Below are 9102 nucleotides of genomic sequence, written 5' to 3' on the forward strand. Positions count from 1 at the left end.
TCACAAACTGTAATGATGATCAGGGCTAGTGAGGATAGATCAAATGAGCAACTAACAAAGGGGAAGGCATTGATCAAGGTAGAAGAAACAGTTAGCAAGCCAGTTGTAGTAATAAAGAAGGAGCTTTTGAACAGCGTTGCAGAAAAACAAGAACCAACTAAAGTGGTAGTGTCGGGGGCAGCTGTCAAGCCCGTTGTGATTGTGAAAGGGGCTCGCACAGAGCCGGTTGTCATCAAGCCAGTGACTCAGCTACCAATAATAAGTGAAAAGGCCGTCCCATGGAATTATGGCCGAGTGACAGTGATGTATCAGGGAAAGGAAGTTAAGGAAGAAGTTTGTGAAACCATGGACTGACTCGCTCAGGAAGATGCTTTGCTCCTGACGAGCTGAGAAAGGCTAAACTCACCAAAGATAATCCAGTATCAGTAAAGAAAGCTGTAACTGAAGAAGAGGCAGAAGAATTCTTGAAGAAGATGAAGGCACAAGATTATTCCATTGTAGAAAAGTTGAGAAAGACCCCGGCACAAATCTCTTTGCTATCATTACTGATCCATTCAGATGAGCACCGCCAGGCATTGATGAAAATTTGAATGAGGCCCATGTTCCTGATAAGATTTCTGTGAACCACTTGGAGAAAATAGCAAACAAGATTTTCAAAGTCAACAGGTTTACCTCACGGTGAAATGTGAAGACTCTGTGGTCACCCGAGTGCTAGTTGATAACGGGTCCAGTGCAAACATTTTCCCTCTCTCCACCCTGGAAAAGTTAAAGGTGGACAGTGAGAGAATCCACAAGAATAGTATTTGCGTGCGAGGATTTGATGGAGGAGGTAAGGACACAGTTAGGGATATAGTGTTAGAACTGACAATAGGTCCGGTTGAATTCACTATGGAGTTTCAGGTGCTCGACGTGGCCGTCCTTACAATCTCTTGTTAGGCCGACCCTGGATCCATGCAGCAAAGGCAGTGCCATCTACCTTGCACCAGATGGTTAAATTCGAGTGGGACAGGCAAGAGATTGTGGTGCATGGGGAAGATAGTTCGTGTACTCTGGGTGGTGCCATTGTGCCTTTCATAGAAGCTGAGGATGACAAAGGTCCATGGGTTTATCAAGTCTTCGATACGGTATCGGTTGAAAAGATCCTGGAAAGGAAGTGTATTCCTGTGCCAAAGGTAGCTGCTGCAATTGGTAGTTAGTTTTGATTTCCTTTCAGCTTAATCTGGATTATTTCCAAGGTTGTAATTCGGATGCTATGTTCCATCCGTTTGGATGAGTTAAACCTTGTTATCTTAAATGTTAATGAAATGCAATTTCCCTCCTTTTCATTCCTGATAGTTTTTATTTTGTCTTTCTTTTCTTTCTTGTACAGTCCCTTTTACGCTGGTTTCAGTGATGTGTCATGCATGAGGAGTCTTCAGCCCAGTCTTAAATGCCAATCTAACTCAAACATAATAATACAAGAAATTGAGTGTGATGATGAAATAGAATATGATGATGAGGAAGCTTTTGAGGAAATCAGTAAAGAATTAAGCCATTTTGAAGAAAAACCCAAACCTAATCTGAATGACACAGAGGCAATCAATTTAGGGGATCAGGAGAATGTGCGGGAAACGAAAATAAGTGTCCATTTGGAACCTCAGCTCAGAGAAGAGATAATTAAAGCACTGTTTGAGTACAAAGATGTTTTTGCATGGTCATACGATGACATGCCTGGGTTGAGCACCGATTTGGTGGTCCACAAATTGCCCACTGACCCAGCATGCCCTCCTGTCAAGCAGAAGCTAAGGAAATTTAAAACAGACATTAGTGTGAAAATCAAGGAAGAAGTCACCAAGCAGTTTGAGGCAAAGGTCATCCGGGTCACGTGGTATCCCACCTGGTTAGCCAATGTTGTGCCTGTGCCAAAGAAGGATGGAAAGACCAGAGTGTGCGTAGATTACCGTGACCTCAATAAGGCGAGTCCAAAAGACAACTTCCCACTACCAAACATCCACATATTGATCGACAATTGTGCCAAACATGAGATTGGTTCCTTCGTGGATTGTTATGCGGGCTATCACCAGATTTTGATGGATGAGGAGGATGCGGAAAAAACGGCATTCATCACGCCTTGGGGAACATATTGTTATAGGGTCATGCCATTTGGGTTGAAGAACGCAGGGGCAACGTATATGAGGGCAATGACCACCATGTTCCATGACATGATACATCGGGAAATTGAGGTCTATGTAGATGACGTGATCATAAAGTCGAGGAAACAATGTGACCATGTCAAGGACTTGAGGAAATTCTTCCAGAGACTCCGCAGGTACAACCTCAAACTTAATCCAGCAAAGTGTGCGTTTGGAGTTCCATCTGGGAAGTTATTGGGATTTGTGGTAAGTCGGCGCGGTATTGAGTTAGACCCGTCCAAGATCAAAGCCATTCAGGAGCTACCGCCGCCAAGGAACAAGAAAGAGGTGATGAGTTTGCTTGGCAGGTTGAATTACATCAGCAGGTTCATTGCCCAGCTCACAACGACTTGCGAGCCCATCTTTAAGCTGCTAAAGAAAGATGCTGCGGTCAGATGGACGGATGAATGTCAAGCAGCATTTGACAAGATTAAGGAGTATTTGGCTAGTCCACCTGTGTTGGTCCCACCGGAGCCGGGAAGACCCTTGATCCTTTATCTGACCGTTTTGGATAATTCTTTTGGTTGTGTACTGGGGCAGCATGACATCACAGGAAGGAAAGAGCAGGCGATTTACTACCTCAGCAAGAAGTTCACATCATATGAGGTGAAGTACACTCAACTTGAGAGGACGTGTTGTGCCTTAACCTGGGTAGCGCAGAAGTTGAAACATTACTTGTCAGCATATACCACCTATCTCATCTCTCGGTTGGACCCGTTGAAGTACATTTTTCAGAAGCCCATGCCCACAGGGAGGCTGGCGAAATGGCAAATCTTGCTTACGGAGTTTGATATTGTCTACGTGACCCGGACTGCAATGAAAGCACAAGCGCTGGCTGATCATTTGGCCGAGAATCCAGTTGATGATGAATATGAACCTTTGAAAACATACTTCCCTGATGAGGAGATAATGCATGTTGAAGAACTAGAACAAGTCGAGAAGCCAGGATGGAAACTGTTCTTTGATGGAGCTGCCAACGCCAAAGGCGTCGGGATAGGAGCAGTACTGATTTCCGAGACAGGGCAACACTACCCTGTTACTGCTCAACTTCGTTTCTATTGCACCAATAACATGGCTGAATACGAGGCGTGTATCTTGGGTTTGAGATTGGCTATAGACATGGGTGTCCAGGAAATCTTGGTCATGGGTGACTCGGATCTTCTGGTACACCAGATTCAGGGTGAATGGGAGACACGAGATTTGAAGCTCATACCGTACCGGCAGTGTTTGCATGAACTTTGTCAACGGTTTCAATCAATAGATTTCAGGCATATTCCAAGGATTCACAATGAGGTTGCCGACGCTTTGGCCACTTTGGCGTCAATGTTGCATCATCCAGACAAGGCTTATGTGGACCCGTTACAAATTCAGGTCCGAGATCAGCATGCCTATTGTAATATGGTGGAAGAAGAGCTTGATGGTGAGCCGTGGTTCCATGATATCAAAGAATACCTCCGGATGGGAGTGTACCCAGCACAGGCTACAGGGGATCAAAAGAGAGCAATTCGACGCCTGGCAAGCGGCTTTTTCTTCAGTGGAGGAGTGTTGTACAAGAGAACTCCAGATCTTGGATTATTGAGATGCATGGATGCTAAACAGGCTACAGTTATCATGGCCGAGGTACATGCGGGAGTTTGTGGACCTCATATGAGTGGATATGTGTTGGCAAAGAAGATTCTCCGAGCGGGTTATTATTGGCTTACTATGGAACAGGATTGCATCAGTTTCGTACGCAAGTATCATCAATGTCAGGTACATGGAGATTTGATTCATTCTCCCCCATCTGAATTGCATACAATGTCGGCACCATGGCCGTTCGTTGCTTGGGGAATGGATGTCATTGGGCCGATCGAGCCAGCGGCGTCAAATGGGCACAGGTTCATTCTGGTAGCTATTGATTATTTCACTAAGTGGGTGGAGGCGAAGACCTTCAAATCTGTGACCAAGAAGGCAGTGGTCGATTTTGTGCATTCGAATATCATCTGTCGATTTGGGATCCCGAAGGTAATCATCACAGACAATGGTGCCAATCTCAACAGCCATTTGATGGCAGAGACATGTCAGCAGTTTAAGATTACGCACCGCAATTCCACCCCATATCGTCCTAAGGCAAATGGAGCAGTCAAAGCAGCTAACAAGAACATCAAGAAAATACTTCGAAAAATGGTAGAGGGGTCCAGGCAATGGCATGAGAAGTTACCTTTCGCCCTTTTAGGCTATCGCACTACTGTCCGCACTTCAGTAGGGGCAACTCCTTATTCACTGGTGTATGGCACTGAAGCAGTAATACCCGTAGAGGTTGAAATCCCGTCCCTTCGGATCATCGCTGAGGCGGAAATTGATGATGTTGAATAGGTCAAAAGCCGCTTGGAACAACTAAGTTTGATTGATGAAAAGAGATTGGCAGCAGTATGTCACGATCAGTTGTACCAACAGAGAATGGCAAGAGCATATAACAAGAAAGTGCGTCCGCGGAAATTTGAAGTAGGGCAATTGGTGTTGAGGCGTATCCTACCTCATTGGGCTGAGGCAAAAGGAAAGTTCGCCCCGAATTGGCAGGGGCAATTTGTTGTAACCAGAGTGTTGTCCAATGGCGCATTATATTTGACAGATGTGGAAGGAAAATGTGTAGAAATGGCTATCAACTCTGATGCAGTCAAGTGATACTATGTACGATTTCTTGGTTTACTTGTACTTTATTGTATTTGGCATATTTTTGAGATTGAAATGACGAAGGCATTTTATTCTGCTATCCAAACACTTTATCCTCTGTCATCCCTTTGAGCCTCATTTACTTTCTTTCGTACCCCTCTTTCGGAATCAACAACAACTCGGAAGCTCAAGCAAGGAAAATCAGTGAAGAAGCGAGAAAACACAATCCAACAGAAAGAAAAGGAAAAAAAAAGGAAAAGAAGGCAAAAAGAAGAAAGAAAAAGAGAGGAAAAAAAGAGAAGAAAAATGAAAAGAAAAGAAAGAAAAAGAAATGAAAAGAAAGAAAAGAAAGTAGAAGAAAAGGAAAGATTGCAACAACAAAGTAATTTCTATGACCTGAACTACGTTCGACTTAATCCCGAAAGGGTACGTAGGCAGCCTCTCCCTGAGGTTCAGTCACACCAAAACAAAATCCCAAAAGTCCCCACGAAGGAAACTGGGGCAGTAGTTGTGGTTGTGCAACAAATTTGATTCCGAAGGTTGTAACTGTGAACCCATATTAAATTGTTTTAGAGCCTTTGATACCCTTTCTTTCTAGCCCTGTCCAAAATCCTGCATTACGGTCCAAAGGAAGACCTTCTGATCAATCTTCAGGAAGTGCCAATACGAGCAAGTAAAAGTGATTCATGTCAGGGGCAACACTCCGGTGCAAGAAAAAATAAAAAAAATGAGAGTCTTATTGGTGAAAACCCTCACGGGCACCGTAAGGCGAAGTGAGTCGAGAGAAATCAAAAATGAGAGAGTCCTATTGGTGAAAACCCTCACGGGCACCGTAAGGCGAAGTGAGTCGAGAGAAATCAAAAATAAGAGAGTCTTATTGGTGAAAACCCTCACGGGCACCGTAAGACGAAGGTGAGTTTTTCAGACAGGCCAAGGAGACAAGTCTGTGGCCAAAAGCTACTCAAGACATTGTAGAACGAGCAAGGTTTGGGTTTGGGTGAGAATCAGGTTATGAAAGTCCGGAACAACAAATGTGGCAATCGAAAGTTGATTGATTAGACAGACTGGGCTGATTAATCCAAAATGCATGGCATGCTCGATGGTACCAGCATCTCCACTCAGATAAGTCTTATTCTCTTCTTTCTTCATTACAAATCATCCGTTCTCGGATTCTCTTTGTCCTTAATCCTCGAGGTCGTTGCATTTCATTCTTTCGAGGTGTATCTTTAAGATGTTTCAGTGTCAGTTCTGCTCGAAACAAAGGAAGGAATGTCAAGTCTAACTATCAGCTTCCTAGTTGTACAGACAGGGCCAGAATATATCAAAGATGTCAAAAAGCAAAGTAAGTCATAAAGGACCACTGGAAGTTTCATCGGTGGATTAGTCGGATAATTGTGGGGAAGAAGCGAAGTTTCAAAAGAGGGGTTAGAAACACAAAAACAACAATATGGGATAGAACACTTAGGTCATAAGAGTCAAGGGGTTGAAATTCGGTCAGGAAGTCGAGGGGATTCAAGGCAAGTCCAGGAAAGCGAGACGGAGTAAATCCCAGCAGCAGGGATGTACCTAGCAAGAATGCCAGCAACTAGCCACCATTTTATATTGACAAGATTTTTCTTTGATTGAAACAGGGGCAGAAATTTCGTTCATTTCGGAGAAAACCTCCGTAAGAAAAGGTAGCACCCAAACAGGTATGACTGGAAACTCTCAGGACCCTCCTGGAAAATGGGATTTAGTTTAAATTTCCAAACAATCATGAGTAGCATAATTTAGCACAAATGTATCCTAAAGAACATAGGTTGTCTAAGATAGGATTTAATTAGGAGTGGTCAGGACCCTCTTGAGTAATGGGACACAGTTTTAAGATCTCCTTAGGTAACAAGATACTGTTGTAGGATAGTATAATTCAGCCGTAGAATTGGCACACTTAAGATAAGACTTGAATTTTGATTTCCAGGACCCTCCTGGATAATGGGACGCAGTTGTAAGGTCTGCTTAGATAACAAAATATAGTGGAAGTCGTACCTTCAGTAGATATAGCTTGGGTTAAAACTGTCTTTTAATTAGAAGTTGTCAGGACCCGCCTGGATAATGGGAAGTAGTATAAGACCTTTTAGACAACAAATGTAGTGGGGGTAATACCTTTAGAAGATATAGCTTAGGTTCGTAATTGTTAGGAGTTATCAGGACCTTCCTTGGATAATAGGACTTAGCTTTCACATTCTTGGTAGGATAATTCAATTTAACACTCACATATGTACCCAGTCACCAAACTGGGGCAGGAAATGTTCTTTGTTTTCTTTATTTGTTGCAGTCAGGAGCCCACCTGGAAAACAAGGGAATACGTTTCAAGTTCAGCGGTCAGGAGCCCACCTGGAGAACAAGGGAATACTTCCCAGTTTCAGCAGTCAAGAGCCCACCTGGAGAACAAGGGAAGTACAATTCCAATTTTAGCTTTGAATATTTGATAACATGTTGTACCCAGTCACCAAACTGGGGCAAAAAATTTTCTTTGCTTGTTTTGTTGCAGTCAGGAGCCCACCTGGAGAAGAAGGGAATGCTTTTCAAGCTTCAGCAATCAGGAGCCCACCTGGAAAACAAGGGAATACTCTTCAAGCATCAGCAGTCAGGAGCCCACCTGTAACGACCCGACCCGTCGTTAAGGGAGTTACCGCCCCGTTTTCCCCGTTTTATGCTTCTATATGTTTCATTATATGTGTTTGGAGAATTTGAAGTAATTCGGATAGAGTTCGGTTAGAAATGAGACAATAAGTCTCTTTATGAGAAGGATTGTTTGGAAAAGTCAACCGAATGTGACTTATGAGTTAGAAGGCTCGGAATGGATTTATGATGATTCGACCAGTTTCGGGAGATGATTTGTGACTTAGGAGCGCAATCGGAATTGAATTTGGAGGTCCGGTGTAGAATTAGGCTTGAATTGGCTAAGGTTGGATTTTGGCGAATTCCGGATGGTAGGTGAGATTTTGATCCGAGGGTCGGAATGGAATTCTGAGAGTTGCAATAGCTCCGTTAGGTTATTTTGGATATGCGTGCAAAGTTTCAGATCATTCGGAGGTGTTTAGGTCGAGTTTTAGATCAAATGCAAGTTTCGGAAGTTTTAGTTTAGCTTAGGCTTGAATCCGTGGTAATTCAATGATTTTGATGTTTATGATAGTGTTTTTATGTTACGAGCAAGTTTGAATGAAGTAATAGAACATATCTGTGCGTTTGGTTGAGGTCCCGAGGGACCCGGGGTGATTTCGGATGGCTAACGGGTAATTTTGAACATGAAAAGTGCAGCAGAAAATTTCAGAGGAATTTTACTCTATGCGATCGCGTAGGTCTGGAAGCGATCGCGTAGAAGGCCTGGAGGGGGTGCTCAGACTTGCTCTATGCGATCGCATGAGGAGGTCTGCGATCGCATAGATATGGGGGATGGTTCAGTGCGGTCGCGTGGGTGCGTATGCGATCGCGTAGTAGGAGGACGCAGTGCTTTGCGATCGCAAGGAGTCTTCTGCGATCGCATAAGAGGAATTCGAGGGCCTGGATTTTTGGCCTATGCGATCGCAGGGGTAGTGATGCGATCGCATAGGGGTCGCTACAGTAGTCGGACAGAATGTTTTAAAACCCTTTGGTCCGCGACCCACATTATTTTTCCACCATTTTTACTCAGCCAAGAGAGCTTTTTGAGCGATTTGAAGAGGGTTTTCAATGGGTATTGATTTGAGGTAAGTCTCTTGACTAGAAAACACCATTTTATGGAAGAATCAACACTCAAATTCATGAAAGTGGGTAGAAATTGTGAAGAACTAGGGCTTGGTTTTTGAAAACAAAATTTTAGGATTTGAAAGGCCATTTGAGCTCCGTTTTCGGTAAACTTTATATGTACGGACTCGTGGCGAGACGAGGAATCCGTTGCTGTGATTTTCGGAATTTTTCGAGAAGTGGGCCCGGGGCTCGAGTTTTACCAACTTCGTGAATTTTAGTACTTTTTGAGTACTTTTGATTGGGTTATGTTTCTTTAACCTATATTTATGTATTCGTTGTGATTTTGACTAGATTCGACGCGCGAGGAGGTCGTTACGAAAGGAAAAGGAATTGCGGACCATTCTACGGCCGGTTAGAGGTGAGTAGTTGGTGTATATGATGGCCTGAGGGTTTGAAACCCCGGCTTATCACATTGTGACGCTATTGTAGGACGTGACTCGCACCCCTATGGCAGGGCGGGTATTGGTTATGACTGGGATTGAGACTTAGTCCATCCCGAACAAGATATTCT

Source organism: Nicotiana attenuata, unplaced genomic scaffold (genome assembly GCF_001879085.1).
Source record: "Nicotiana attenuata strain UT unplaced genomic scaffold, NIATTr2, whole genome shotgun sequence".
Classification (NCBI taxonomy): Eukaryota; Viridiplantae; Streptophyta; class Magnoliopsida; order Solanales; family Solanaceae; genus Nicotiana; species Nicotiana attenuata.